This window comes from Choloepus didactylus, chromosome 2 (genome assembly GCF_015220235.1).
Source record: "Choloepus didactylus isolate mChoDid1 chromosome 2, mChoDid1.pri, whole genome shotgun sequence".
Classification (NCBI taxonomy): domain Eukaryota; kingdom Metazoa; phylum Chordata; class Mammalia; order Pilosa; family Megalonychidae; genus Choloepus; species Choloepus didactylus.
The window spans coordinates 156549516-156565570 of NC_051308.1; the positions used below are offsets into that span (position 1 = coordinate 156549516).

General features: G+C 37.6%; 1 pseudogene; it reads right to left on the reverse strand.

Moving 5' to 3' along the window:
- LOC119513683 overlaps nt 1-9438 on the reverse strand; it is a 50761-nt pseudogene extending 41323 nt beyond the window's left edge.
- Nucleotides 9439-16055: the final 6617 nt, after the last annotated feature.

A 16055-nucleotide genomic window follows, 5' to 3' on the forward strand; every position in this document is an offset into this window, starting at 1 on the left:
GAGAGATATTTCTAATATTTGTACAGTTAATCACAGACATTGCCCACCACAAGATTCACTGTTTTATACATTCCCATATTTTAACCTCCAACTTTCCTTCTCGTGACATATGTGACTCTGAGCTTACCCTTTCCACCACCTTCACACACCATTCAGCATTGTTATTCTCACAACGTGCTACCATTACCTCTGTCCATTTCCAAACATTTAAGTTCACTCTAGTTGAACATTCTACTCATAATGAGCAACCACTCCCCATTCTTTAGCCTCATTCTGTATCCTGGTAACTTATATTTCATGTCTATGAGTTTACATATTATACTTAGTTCATATCAGTGAGACCCTGCAATATTTGTCCTTATGTGTATGTCTTATTTCACTCAATATAGTGCCCTCAAGTTTTCTTCATCAACCCACTTTTTTTTAAGACAGTTTCGTTCACACACCATACTTTCCGTCCTAAGTAAACAATCGTTGGTTCCCTGTATAGTCACGTATTTATGTATTCAGCACCATCGCCACTAGCTATATAAGGACATCTCCATTTCTTCCACAAGGAAGGAGGAAGAATCACAGAAGGTAGAGGGAAAATAGGAAAAAAAAAAAAAAAAAAACAAAGAGAAGAGAAAAAAAAAACATGACAGCTAGAAAGCAACAAAAGGAAAGATAGCATTAAACTAAAGAGAATAAAGAGTTAGACATCACCACCAATGCCAGGAGTCCCATACCCTTCTTCTATGTCCCCCCCACCCCCATATGCATTTAGCTTTGGTATATTGGCTTTGTTATATTAAAGGAAGCATAATACAGTGTTTCTGTTAATTATAGTCTCTAGTTTGCATTGATTGTATTTTCCCCCCAGTTCCACCCTATTTTTGACATCTAGCAATGTTGACATTCATTTGTTCTACCTCATGTAAAAACATATTTGTGACTTTTATTGCAATCGTTGAGCACCCTAGGTTTCACTGAGTTATACAGTCCCTGTCTTTATCTTTCATCTTTCGTCTGGTGTCCCACATGATCCTAACCTTCCTCTTTCAACGATGCTCACAGTCATCTTTGTTCAGTGTACTTACATTGCTGTGCTACTATCTCCCAAAATTGTTTTCCAAACATCTCACTCTTGTCTTTTCCTATCTGTCTCTAGTGCTCCCTTTAGTATTTCCTGTAGAGCAGATATCTTGTTCACAAACTCTGTCATTGTCTGTTTGTCAGAGAATATTTTAAGCTCTCCCTCATATTTGAAGGACAGTTTTGCTGGATATAAGATTCTTGGTTGATGGTTTTTGTCTTTCAGTGTCTTAAATACATCACCCCATTTCCTTCTTGCCTCCATGGTTTCTATTGAGAAATCCACATATAGTCTTATCAAGCTTCCCTTGTATGTGATGGATTGCTTTTCTCTTGCTGCTTTCAGAACTTTCTTTATCTTTAACGTTTGATAATCTGATTATTAAGTGTCTTGGCATAGGCCTATTCAGATCTATTCTGTTTGGGGTATGCTGTACTTTTTGGATCTGTAATTTTATGTCTTTCATAAGAGATGGGAAATTTTCATTGATTATGTCCTCTATTAATGCTTCTGCCCCTTTTCCCTTCTCTTCTCCTTTGGGGACACCAATGACACATACCTTCCTGCATTTCATTTTGTCCTTAAGTTCCCAGAGACTTTGCTTATATTTTTCCATTCTTTTCTCTATCTGTTCTTTTTTTTTATCTTCATTTTGTTGAGATATATTCACATACCATGCAGTCATACAAAACAAATCGTACTTTCGATTGTTTACAGTACCATTACATAGTTGTACATTCATCACCTAAATCAATCCCTGACACCTTCATTAGCACACACACAAAAATAACAAGAATAATAATTAGAGTGAAAAAGAGCAGTTGAAGTAAAAAAGAACACTGGGTACCTTTGTTTGTTTGTTTCCTTCCCCTATTTTTCTACTCATCCATCCATAAACTAGACAAAGTGGAGTGTGGTCCTTATGGCTTTCCCAATCCCATTGTCACCCCTCATAAGCTACATTTTTATACAACTGTCTTCGAGATTCATGGGTTCTGGGTTGTAGTTTGTCTATCTGTTCTTTTGTGCGTAGGCTTTCAGGTGACTTTTTCTCCAGTTCCTGAGTGTTTTCTTCTGCCTTTTGAGATCTGCTGTTTTATGTTTCTATTGTGCCTTTCATCTTTTATGTTGTGCCTTTCATTTCCGTAGATTCTGCCAGTTGTTTTTTTGAACTTTCAATTTCTACCTTTTGTACACCCAGTGTTTTTATTATACTGTTCATCTCTTTTGCTATATCTTCCCTAAACTTTTTGAATTGATTTAGTATTAGTTGTTTAAATTCCTGTATCTCAGTTGAAGTGTCAGTTTGTTCCTTTGGGCCATAACTTTGTTTTTCTTAGTGTAGGTTGTAGTTTTCTGTTGTCTAGGCATCTGGTTTCCTTGGTTACCCCAATAAGGTCTTCCCATACCAGAATGGGCTAAGGTCTTAGAAGGAGGGAATAGTATCCAGTTTTCCTGAGGGTATCTTAGAAGATTGGTATACCCTGTGAGGCCTCAAGTCACTGTGCTTTTCCTCCCAGCATGTGGTGCCTGTCAGCCTGTAGCTCCAGACTGGTGTAAGGAGGTGTGGCCCATGGCTGTTTTCTCCCAGGCTCTGGGGTCTGGTTCTGAATGGAAGGCAGGTAGTAGAGCTGTGCTTCCACCTCTTTCTTCATAGGGAAGATACACCCCTTAGGGAGAGGTCATTTACATTAGAATAGTCTCTCTGCCTGTGCTATGTCCACCCTTGTCTGATTCAGAGCACTGGGAACTGAAAATGGCTGAGGCTTTCTCCACTGAGCTGAATAAGGGACAGAAAGCCCCCTTGAGGGCCAGTCCACAGCCACCCTCTGGCTCTCCAGGGTCACCAAAAGCCTCTGTCTGCTCATTGGGGATTCATAGCTTGTGGTGAGCAGTCCATACTTGTTAATTAAAACCCCAGTTGGAGCTCAGCTGAGCTATATTCGCTTGCTGGGAGAGTGCTGCTCTCTAACACCCCGAGGCTTTGCAGTTCGGGCCATGGGGGTAAGGGGCTCCCGGCTTGGATCCACAGTTTTTACTTGCAGACTTTATGCTGTGATCTCAGGCATTCCTCCCAATTCAGGTTGGTGTATGATGAGTGAACAGTCATGTTTGTCCCTCCACACTTATTCCAGATAATTTACTAGCTGTTCCTGGTTATTTATTAGCTTTTCCAGGGAGACTAACTTGCTTCCACTCCACTCTATGCCACCATCTTCTTCCATCCTGTTGGTAGGTTTTGATGACTGATTCAGTCTCTTTACTTGTGATTAGTTTGTTGAGGTCTTCTATTTCTTCTTGAGTCAGTGTAGGTTGTTCATGTATTTATAGTAAGTTGTCCATTTCATCTAAGTTGTCTAGTTTGTTGGCACACTGTTTGTTCATAGTATCTTCTGATGATCTTTATTTCTTCAGGGTACATGGTAATGTCCCCTTCTCATTTCTGATTTTATTTATTTGCATGTTCTTTCTTTTTGTCTTTGTCAGTCTAGCAAAGGATTTGTCAATTTTATTGATCCTCTCAAAGAACCAATTTTGGTTTTTTGATTCTAAGTTTTAATTCTCCATTTCATTTATTTCCACTTTAATCCTTGTTATTTCTTTCCCTCTGCTTACTTCCTGGAGCTCAGTAGCATCTGACTTTGTGGGGCTGAAACTGTGCTCTTAATTCACTGGCCAAAATCTGGCTCACTGTTGGGTGTTTCCCCCTCTGTGCTTGGGGCCAAGGATTCCCGCAGCCACCCTAGTCTGCAGTCATCCCACTGGCAAGGATTGGGCTGCCTGCTGCTGTTTCCCTCAAGGGTAAGGGACAGGCACAAGGAGTCACAGTCTCTGTACATATTTTGTCAGACTCTTCATCCCTCACTGACCTGAGACTTGACTATCCAAACAAATGTCAGCATTTGTGGGATCCTTTTCTGGTCAATGTCCCCAAACACTTGATTTAGATAGTTTCTGCCTGGCTATTTGCTGCTTTGGGGAAAGATTCTGCTGTTCCCTCCCTAATCCTTCATTTGGTAGTCCCTCATTGGTGCCCTTTTATATTCCACCCTTCCCAGTGGCGAGTCCTGTTATGGGTTCCTGTGGGCTTGGGCCTCTCTGTCTAGATATAGGTGGGTATCTGTCACACTGCTTTGAGAGATTTCATAGTCTGTATCCCTGGTGGGAGGTGGGAGGGATCTTGGCCACTGCCTCTGGGCACTTACCAGGTTTTATGGGACTGAGTGGGAGGGAGGGGAGAGGATCAGTTGGTCTGGGATGGAAGTTTCCTACCTGATATTTTCCTCTGGTCTTTACCTTCCTCCAGAGTTCTGAACAAGTAAGATTTTTCCCTTATTTGCTGAATCTCTGGGGAGAGATTTTCAGTGGCTGTCTTATGTCACCATGTTGATGACATCACTCTTACTTATCCTTTTCTTTTTAAAGTGTGACTATTCCCTGCTGACCTTTGTCCTCCTTTTTTTTTTAAAAAAAAAATTCAGTTTAACTGCAGTGTATTCACATACCATACAGTCATCCATGGTGGACAATCAACTGTTCACAGTACCATCATATAGTTGTGCCTTCTCTTACTTATCCTTTTGAAGAGTACTTTTTCTTCTCTAGGATTAAGAGTAAATGAAAAATAAAATATCTTTATTATGAAGCTCTTGCAGTTTGATTTCAATGAAACAAATTCCCCTTAAACAATTATGAAGCAAACAGAATAAAAGGGTGTGGGTAGGAACTTTAACTCCAGTTCTCAGATATCTTGGGGTTTAGGCTAAGGATTCTTCCTTTCTCCTCTGCCAATAACATATTTTATTGCAATCTCCATGAATCATGAAGTGATTTCCAATTTCTGGTTGATCTTGATTCCAAGGTGGAATCCACAGAAGTAGCAGAACACGTAGATAATGAGGAAGGTTGGATATTGCAATTAACTATAAGAACATTCATCCTCTAAGCTGGATTTTGTTTACCTAGTATAGAAAATAAAAAAGTCATAAGTGAATAGTTTTTTTAAAATTCAATTTTATTGAGATTGTTTGCATACCATACAATCATCCAAAGTGCACAATCAATTGACTACGGTACCATCACATAGCTTTGCATCCATCACAACAGTTAATTTTTTTTTTCAATTTTTAGAACATTCTCATTACTCCAGAAAATAAATAAAAACAAAAATGAAAACTCAAATCCTCCCATACCCCTAACCACCCCCTCCATTACTGACTCATAGTATTGATATAGTACATTTGTTACTATTGATGAAAGAATGTTAAAATACTACTAACTGTACTATATAGTTTGCAATAGGTATATTTTTCCCTATATACTCCTCTATTATTTTTTTTACTTTTTTTACTTTATTTATTTATTTATTTTAATTCATTTTATTGAGATATATTCACATACCATGCAGTCATACAAAACAAATCACACATTTGATTGTTCACAGTACCATTGCATAGTTGTACATTCATTACCAAAATCAATCCCTGACACCCTCATTACCACACACACAAAAATGACCAGAATAATAATTAAAGTGAAAAAGAGCAACTAAAGAAAAAAAGAACACTGGACACCCTTGTCTGTTTGTTTGTTTCCTTCCCCCACCTTTCCACTCATCCATCCACAAACTAGACAAACGGGAGTGTGATCCCTATGGCCCCCCCAATCCCACTGTCCCCCCTCATAAGCCACATTTTTATACAATTCTCTTCAAGATTCATGGGTTCTGGGTTGTAGTTTGATAGTTTCAGGTATCCACCACCAGCTACCCCAATTCTTTAGAACCTAAAAAGGGTTGTCTAAAGTGTGCGTAAGAGTGCCCACCAGAGTGACCTCTCGGCTCCTTTTGGATTCTCTCTGCCACTGAAGCTTATTTCATTTCCTTTCACATCCCTCTTTTGGTCAAGAAGATGTTCTCTGTCCCACGATGCCAGGTCTACATTCCTCCCCGGGAGTCATATTCCACGTTGCCAGGGAGATTCACTCCCCTGGGTGTCTGATCCCATGTAGGGGGGAGGGCAGTGATTTCACCTTTCAAGTTGGCTTAGCTAGAGAGAGAGGGCCACATCTGAGCAACAAAGAGGCATTCAGGAGGAGGCTCTTAGGCACAACCATAGGGAGGCCTAGCCTCTCCTTTTGCTGCCATTCTAATGGGTTTCTCTGATTCTGCTTTGAACTGAATAGCAAAGTCCACCAGTCTCTCTCCCTTCCCTTCACATATGTGATTCAGCCTAGGATGTTCAGAGAAGGGAAGAAGCTGGCTTCTTATTTCCTTGGTGGTATCACTTCCCTTTGCAATTGTCTAAGGTTGAAACCTTGTATTCATTTCTGCCTCTGTCTTCTTTATCATACACATCTAATTGGTCATAATTCTGTTTCTCAATGTGCTGTCTTCTTGTTCACATCCATTGGCACTCCATACCTACCCACCTCTCAATATCTGTCACCGTGATGGTTACAGTAATTTCATTACTTATTTCCCTGTCATTCAGTCTCTGGCCTTCAACATCATCATCTACATGATTAACAAAGTGAGTTTTTTAAAACAAAAATATGATACGTCATTCTCCAGCTTTCAAACTTTATTGGTTCCTCAGTCCCTAAGGAGAAATATATACACATTCTACCCTGGTACACTGGCTTTCTCACAGGACTTCCCTTATATTCAAACAAAAGGACCCCTGCCCTAGACATACTGTTTTAGAGGAAATCACATATTGAAAATGTGCAAAATAATTTATTAAAGATCATATGGGCCCCTCTGTCACTTAGGATCCAGTACTTAATACTGGCAACCAGCGACCCATAACCTAAACATCTATTTTCATGGCTTAGAACATGAGGCCTTAAGGGAAGCACTGTGCCACACTTCCTTTCTGTCCATCCACCTTAAAACAAAAGGTGACTGCACTCAAATGCCACAAAGGCTTGTGGGTTGTGTTATGGCTGTTATTGAAGATTGACATTGATTTAAAATGCAAGAGAGGATTTGAGAGATGAAAGAAATTAGAAAAGAGAAAAGGAAAAAAGGAATTAACGTTTTAGACAGCATTCATGCACAAAGTATCATTTCCTGAATGCTGAGTGTGCTGATTTGAATTTGTTATGTACCCGATAAAAGACTATGTTCTTTTAATCCACTCTTGTCAGGGTAGACCTATTTCAGATGGGATCTTTTGATTAGGTTGTTTCCATGGAGACATGACTCTGCCCATTCAAGGTGGGTCTTAATTAGTTTACTGGCATCCATTATGAGAGGATAAAAGTCAGAGACATTTTGAAGACAGCTCAGAGACACAGAGAGAAAACACCCAGAGACATTTTGGAGACAGCTGTTGAAACCAGAACCAGGCGAGAAGCTAAGAGATGAAATCCTGAGTTTGCCCCAGAGAAGCTAAGAGAGGGCTCCCAGATGCTTAGAGACAAATGCCCTGGGAGAACAAGCAAGGATGCACAGGAGCTGAGAGAGAGAAGCTAAGATGCTTAGAGACAAATGCCCTGGGAGAACAAGCAAGGATGCACAGGAGCTGAGAGAGAGAAGCTAAGATGCTTAGAGACAAATGCCCTGGGAGAAACAAGCAAGGATGCACAGGAGCTGAGAGAGAGAAGCTGAGACAGAAGCCCTGAGACATTTTGGAGACAGCAATGGAAACTAGAAGCTAACCCCAGGAGAGGCCCAGAAGACGACTCTGGCCATGCTCCTTCCCATGTGACAGAGGAACTCTGGATGCCATCAGCCTTTCTTCAGAGTCAAGGTATCTTTCTCTGGATGCCTTAATTTAGACATTTTCATGGCCTTACAACTTTAAATTTGTGAACTATTAAATCCCCGCTATAAAAACCAATCCATTTCTGGAATTTTGCATTTCAGCAGCTTTAGCAAACTGGAACACTGAGCATCCATTTTTTGCTTCTCTTTGTGTTCTAGTACATGGCTCTGAAGTTACTCACAAATTAACAGGTCATTAGGTAAGTTGTACATGGAAGCTGAGGAGAATTTTGAAATTTAAAATAAGTCATCTTACTCATAAATTTTAAATATGATTGGTCTAGACATCAACACCGAATAAGCAGATGTGACAAGTAATAATTACATTTAGTCATCTTAATATATGACATTTTTCAATCATGTAAAAAGTTTAGTTTATACTTCTATACTGAGTTTTCATTATGAAGATACGTAGGAGGAGAGAACAAATTTTAACAGCTTGTTAGCATGATTCATAACTTTTGAATATTTAAATATATGGTCTTTGTGCTATATTGCACCATTTATACCCTTACCCTGACCCCCAAAATGTTAGGAATGTACTTGCCTCTTAGCTAATTTTCTACCATGTTCTCTCCACTTTACATGGCAGTCCCTTATGGTGGCTCCCTAATCTCCAGCTTGCCCAGCACTTTTTATATAACTGTGCCTTTGCCCTTGTTGTTGCCTTACCCTTTCTCCTTTGCTGCCTGGTAGTTTCCTCATTCTTCAATGCTCAACTTAAATATTGCTTCTCTGGGAAGCCTACCTGACTTTCCCTCCTCTGTGAATCTAAAGACATTACATATATCACCTACAATAGTGAAGTTTGAAAACCAAGTTGTGATGGTGTTATTCCCAGTTACCTTAGGATAAAGTTCAAATCCTTAGTGAGACTTTCAAGGACTCCACTCCAGCCCAGCCCACATACTTAATTCCTACTTACCCCTCAAGTTTTAGCTAGAATTCTACTTCCTCAAAGAGACTGTCTATGACCCCCTATAGTAGGTTAGCTCTTCCTGATAAAAGAGCCCAAAGCACTCTGTACTTTGTACTAAAATGCTGTATTCAATACTGTCTTATCTTTTATAATTCATGAGTATGTTTCTTATTCACAGTTATATCTCCATTATTTATGCATGGTTTAGATACCTCAAAGGCATTTGCGAAATACTTGCTGGAAGAAACTTTCTCATTTCATTCTTCCAGTGTTTATATAATGCCAGACATGTAGCAGGCACTCAGTGATGTCATTAAATTTCATTTTTATAAATATGCTTTATTTAAGACTTATTTGTAATTGAATACTCAGGAAATTTCCAGTAAAGCTGGCCCAACTTTACTTTAAGTACTATGATATTTTCTGTTAAAAAACATGTAGAATATTTAGGTTTTTTTCAGACCTCCTGCCCACTTCATCTCAAACTCCTTGTTTCCTTCTCCTCTGCCGTATCTCAAAGTTTGAAGACCCCCAGGGCTCTATCTAGCCACATTGTCTTCCTTAAGGTGATCTCATCCAGTCTGGTAAGCATGAAATACCAATTATAGGCTGATGACCCTCAGATTTGATGCCTGCCTGAAATTCCAGATTGATATAACAGTATCTACTTGACATCTCTACTGGGGTGGTTAGTAAATATCTCAAACCTAACATGTCCTAAGCATAATTCTAAAATTGCTCTTTTTGACAATAAGAAATCCTTATCCTTTTAGGAAGTGATGGAATGATTTTTGGTTCCAGTAAAAAGTGAGCCATAGAACAGATTATATATTTATCCTGGTGGATCAAAGACAGATTCCCATGAGAACACACACCTTTAAAAGCCAACCAAGTAGCAACAGCTTCACTCCGGTGACCACACTTCCATGATTTTAGGTCAATCAGTCCCTAAACACTCCAACTTTTGAAATTCCATCATTTCCTGAACTCCATGCTTCTCCAAAATCAATATATCAGCAGTTTGCTTTCTTCATAGGCTTCACCTAGAAGCATAACTCTCTTTTGATTAACACACAGTAAAAGTCAGCTTTTGCTTTCTGATATTTCACGGAAATCCTTCCTTTGATATTCTCCAATGATCCTTACCCAGGTTTTCTTGTCCCACATCTTTAATTCTTCTCTTTATCTTACATACCACATCTTATATATCAGTAAGTCCTGGCAACTCTACCTTTAACATATGTCCTCAATCTATCCAGAGTAGCAGAATGCATAAGTGTGTGGATTTTGAAGTTAGTCTATCAGATTTTCCACTTATTAGACAACTCACTTAAACTTTTTATGCCTTGGGACAATAATTGTACCTACTTCACAGAATTATTGGTAAGATTAGATGACTTAATATACATAAAGTACACAAAACATGTAAAAGTACCATATAAACATTAACTGTTATTATGATTACCACTATAATCCAAGGTGCCATCATCTCTGTAATAGCCTCTTAATTAGTGTAGCTGCTTCCACCCTTGTCCAGCCAAAATTCAATTTCTGCATGGCAGCCAGAATAATCTTTTTAGAAAATCAACATTACTGAAGTATTGTCAATTTTAAGTGTTCATTTCTGTAAGTCTTAAAAATTTTATACCATTATAACCATGACCGTAATTAAGATGTAGAACATTCTTATTATTCCAAATAGTTCCTTTTATTTTCCATGATGTTTCTATCAGGGATAACAAGGATATATTGGCTTCAGAAAATGAGTTGGGGAGTGTTCTCTTTCTTCTGAAAAATTTAGAATATGATTGGTATTAATTCTTCCTTCTGTGTTGTAGGATTCACCAGTAAAACCACCTTAATGGGGAGATTTCTTTGTGGGCAATTTTTTAAATCATGATTCAAATTTATTCTATTGGCAAATTTGCTTCTTACAGGGATACAAACCAGCAATTATGAAACTACTTTACCTGGATACTAGAGTTAAACAAATAAGTAAACAACTGCAGATTTTTCATTGTCAAAGAAAAAAATTACAAATAAGAAAATGGGGAACTAGAATGAGCAATGAAGTATTGGATTAGAATTAGCGACATCAGAATGAACTTATTTATTTTAGTGTATATACTGATAGGTACAGAAATAAATTAGATCTATGGTTATACCTGAGTTAGTATATGTACATATGTTTCCTAGCTCTATTTGCTGAAGGGCCTAGAAACAACGACACTCCAGGAGCAACAAGTACATCTAATGCTCAGATCTTGGTTCTAAATACTGTTTCTCAATAAGAGGAACCAGGATTCCTTGGTGAAATGGCTGATTCTAATGCTGAGACAGAAAAAATATAAAACTTACAGCTAACATTATACTTAAAGGTGAAAGACAAAAGCTTTTCCCCTAAAATCAGGAACAGAACAAGGATGTCCACTCTCTCCACTACTATTCAACTGTATTAGAAGTTCTATACAGGGCAATTAGACAAGGGGAAAAAATACATCAAAATTGGAAAGGAAGAAGGTAAAATGTTCGCAGATGACATGATCTTATATATAGAAAATCCTAAAGTATCTACCAAAAATTATTAGAGCAGATAAATTCAGCGAAATTGCAGAATACAAGATCAACATACAAAAACTAGTTGTATTTCTACATACTAGCAACGAACAATCCAAGAATGAAACAAAGAAAACAATTCTATTTATAATAGCATCAAAAAGAATAAAATACTCAGGAATAAATTTAATCAAGGGGATGAAAAATTTTACACTGAAAATGACAAAATATTGTTGAAAGAAATTAAGACCTAAATAAATGCAAAGGCATCCTGTATTCATAGACGGGAAGACTTAATATTGTTAAGATGTCATTACCTCCCAAAGTGAACTGCAATTTAATGCAACCCCCCTAGAACTTCCAATTGTCTCTTTTGCAGAAATGGGCAAGCTGATCCTAAAATTTTATGTAGAATTGCAAGGAATTCTGAATAGTCAAAACAATTTTGAAAAAGAACAAAGTTGGAGGACTCACATTTCCATATTGATTCTCACTTTTAATCAAAATTGTTTGGTACTGAATAAGGATAGACATATAGATCAATGAAATAGAATTGAGAGTAAACAAATAAACCAGTACATCTATGGTCCATTTGATTTTGACAAGGGCACCAAGACCATTCAATGGGGGAACAAATAGTCTTCTCAACAAATGGTGCTGGGATAATTGGATATCCACATGCAAAAGAGTGAAGGTGGATCCTTATCTCACATCATATTAAAAAATAACTCAAAATAGATCAAACACCAAAATGTAAGATATAAAACTATCAAACTCTTAGTAGAAAACATAGAGGTAAATCTTCATTACCTTGGATTTGGCAGTGGATTCTTAGTTATGACACCAAAAACACAAGCAACAAAATAAAAAATAAATTGGATTTCAACAAAATTAAAAACTCTTGCGCATAGAAGGACACTATCAAGAAAGTGAAAAGAAAACCCACAGAATGAGAGAAAATATATGAAAATCATATTTCTGAGGAGAGCCTAGTATACAGAATATATAAAGAATTCTTACAACTCTGAACAACAAACAGATGAACAACTCAATTAAAAAATGGGCAAAGGACTTGAATGGACAGCTCTCCAAAGAAGATATAACAATGACCAACAAGTACATGAAAAGTTGCTCAACATCTTTAGTTAATAGGGAAATATGAATCAAAACTACAATGAGATATCACTTCACGATGATGGCTATACATACATACATACATATACATAAATATATAAGCATATGTATTATACATAAACAGCAAATAAATGTTGGCAATCATTGCAGAAAAAATCCATGTTTTCATATACTTACTTGCCATTTGTATATCTTGTTTGGTGAAAGAACTGTTCATATATTTTTGTACATATTTTTACTAGATTGTTTTTTTTTTTTGTTTTCTTCCCACATTTTTCTGCTCATCCATCCATAAACTAGACAAAGGGGAGTGTGGTCCATATGGCTTTCCCAATCACATTGTTACCCCTCATAAGCTACATTTTTATATAATCATCTTCAAGATTCAAGGGTTCTGGGTTGTAGTTTGATAGTTTCAAGTATTTACTGCTAACTATTCCAATTCATTAGAACCTAAAAAGGGTTGTCTATATTGTGTGTAAGAGTGCCCACTCAAGTGAACTCTCAGCTCCTTTTGGAATCTTTCAGCCACTGAAGCTTATTTCATTTCCTTTCACATCCCCCTTTCGGTCAAGAAGATGTTCTCCATCCCATGATGCTGGGTCTAGATTCTTCCCTGGGAGTTACATTCCATCATGCCAGGGAGATTCACTCCCCTGGTTTTCAGATCCCACGTATGGGGGAGGGCAGTGATTTCACCTGCCAAGGTGGCTTAACTAGAGAGACAGGGCCACATCTGAGAAACAAAGAAGCATTCAGGAGGAGGCTCTTAGGCACAATTATAGGGAGGCCTAGCTTCTCCTTTGCAGCACAGCCTTCCAAGGGCAAGCCTTGTGGTAGAGGGCTCAGCCCATAAAACCACCAGTCCCCTATGTCTGTGAGCAAATCAGCAACCATCAAGGTAGGGAAGACCAACACCCCTGCATTCTCCACGAGCTCCTCAAGGGGGCTCTGCATATTTTTTTCATTGTTTCTTTTTTTTTTAATTAACTTTTTTAAAAAAATCAACTATATCAAAAAATTTTTTTAAAAAATACAATTAAAAAAAAACATTTCAAAGAAACCATAACAAGGGAGTAAGAAAAAGACAACTAACCTAAGATAACTATTTTACTTCCAACGTGTTCCTATTCTATCCCAAGAAAATAACCTAATACAGCAACATTTCTGTGAACTTGTTCCTACCATACCCATCAGAAATTAACAGACCATAGTCATTCCTGGGCATTCCCAGAAAGTTAAATTTACCCACAATAGCTCATCTGTTCTTATTGGGTTATCATTTCCCCTTCCTTAATTGCTCTCTATCACTATTTCCCCTACATTCTACATTATAAGCCATTTGTTTTACATTTTTCAATGTTCACATTAGTGGTGGCATATAGTATTTCTTTTTTTGTGCCTGGCTTATTTCACTCAGCATTATGTCTTCAAGGTTCAACCATGTTGTCACATGTTTCATGATATTGTTCCTTCTTACAGCTGCATAGTATTCCATTGTGTGTATATACCACATTTTATTTATCCATTCATCTGCTGAAGGACATTTGGGTTGTTTCCATTTCTTGGCAATTGTGAATAACACTGCTATGAACATTGGCGTGCAGATATCTGTTCGTGTCACTGCTTTCAGATCTTCTGGGTATATACCAAGAAGTGCAATTGCTGGATCGAAGGGTAATTCTATGTCCAGTTTTCTAAGAAACTGCAAGACTGACTTCCAGAGTGGCTGAAACCATTATACAGTCCCACCAAAGATGAATGAGTTCCAATTTCTCCACATGCCCTCCAGCATTTGTAGTTTCCTGTTTGTTTAATGGCAGCCATTCTAATTGCTGTGAGATGGTATCTCATGGTGGTCTTAATTTGCATCTCTCTAATATCTAGTGAAGCTGAACATTTCTTCATGTATTTCTTGACCATTTGTATTTCCTCTTCAGAGAACTGTCTTTTCACATCTTTTGCCCATTTTATAATTGGGCTGTCTGTAGTATTGTCATTGAGTTGTAGGATTTCTTAATATATGCAAGATATCAGTCTTTTCTCAGATACATGGTTTCCAAAAATTTTTTCTCATTGAGTTGGCTGCCTCTTCACCTTTTTGACAAATTCCTTTAAGGTACAGAAACTTCAAAGCTTGAGAAGTTCCCATTTATCTATTTTTTCTTTTGTTGCTTGTACTTTGGTTGTAAAGTCTAAGAAGTGGCCACCTAACACAAATCTTGAAGATGTTTCCCTACATTATCTTCTAGGAGTTTAATGGTACTGTCTTTTATATTGAGATCTTTGATCCACTTTGAGTTAATTTTTGTGTAGTGTGTGAGGTAGGAGTCCTCTTTCATTCTTTTGGATATGGATATCCAACTCTCCCAGCCCCGTTTGTTGAAAAGACTGTTATGTCCCAGTTCAGTGGCTTTGGAGGCCTTATCAAAGATCAGTCAGCCGTAGATCTGGGAGTCTATCTCTGAATTCTCAATTTGATTCCATTGATCAATATGTCTATCTTTGTGCCAGTACCATGCTGTTTTGACAACTGTGTCTTTATAATAAGCTTCAAAGTCGGGGAGTGTAAGTCCTCCCATTCGTTTTTCTTTTTTAGAGTGTCTTTAGCAATTCGAGGCATCTTCCCTTTCCAAATAAATTTGATTACTAGCTTTTCCAAGCCTGCAAAGTAGGTTGTTGGAATTTTGATTGGGATTGCATTGAATCTGTAGATGAGTTTGGGTAGAATTGACATCTTAATGACATTTAACCTTCCTATCCATGAACATGGAATATTTTTCCATCTTTTAAGGTCTCCTTCTATTTCTTTTAATAGAGTTATGTAGTTTTCTTTGTATAGGTCTTTTACATGTTTGGTTAAGTTTATTCCTAGGTACTTGATTTTTTTAGTTGCTGTTGAAAATGGCATCTTTTTCTTGAGTGTCTCTTCACTTTGTTCATTTCAAGCATATAGAAACATTACTGACTTATGTGCATTAATCTTGTATCCTGCTACTTTGCTAAATTTGTTTATTAACTCTAGTAGCTGTCACTTTCTCAGGGTTTTCCAGATATAAGACAATATGATCTGCAAACAATGACAGTTTTACTTCTTCTTTTCCAATTTGGATGCCTTTTATTTCTTTTTCTTTCTGGATTGCCCTGGCTAGCACTTCCAGCAGAATGCTGAATAACAGTGGTGACAGCGGGCATCCTTGTCTTGTTCCTGATCTTAGAGGGAAGTCTTTCAGTCTCTCACCATTGAGTACTATGCTGGCTGTGGGTTTTTCATATATGCTCTTTATCATATTGAATAAGATTCCTTCAATTCCTACCTTTTGAAGTGTTTTTATCAAAAAGGGATGTTGAATTTTGTCAAATGCTTTTTCAGCATCTATTGAGATGATCATTTGATTCTTTAATGTGTTGTAATACATTGATTGATTTTCTTATGTTGAACCATCCTTGCATGGCTGGAATGAACCCCACTTCGTCATGGTGTACAATTTTTTTAACGTGTCTTTGGATTCAATACGCAAGTATTTTGTTGAGAATTTTTGCATCTATATTCATTAGGGAGATAGACCTGTAGTTTTCCTTTTTTGTAGCATCTTTGCCTG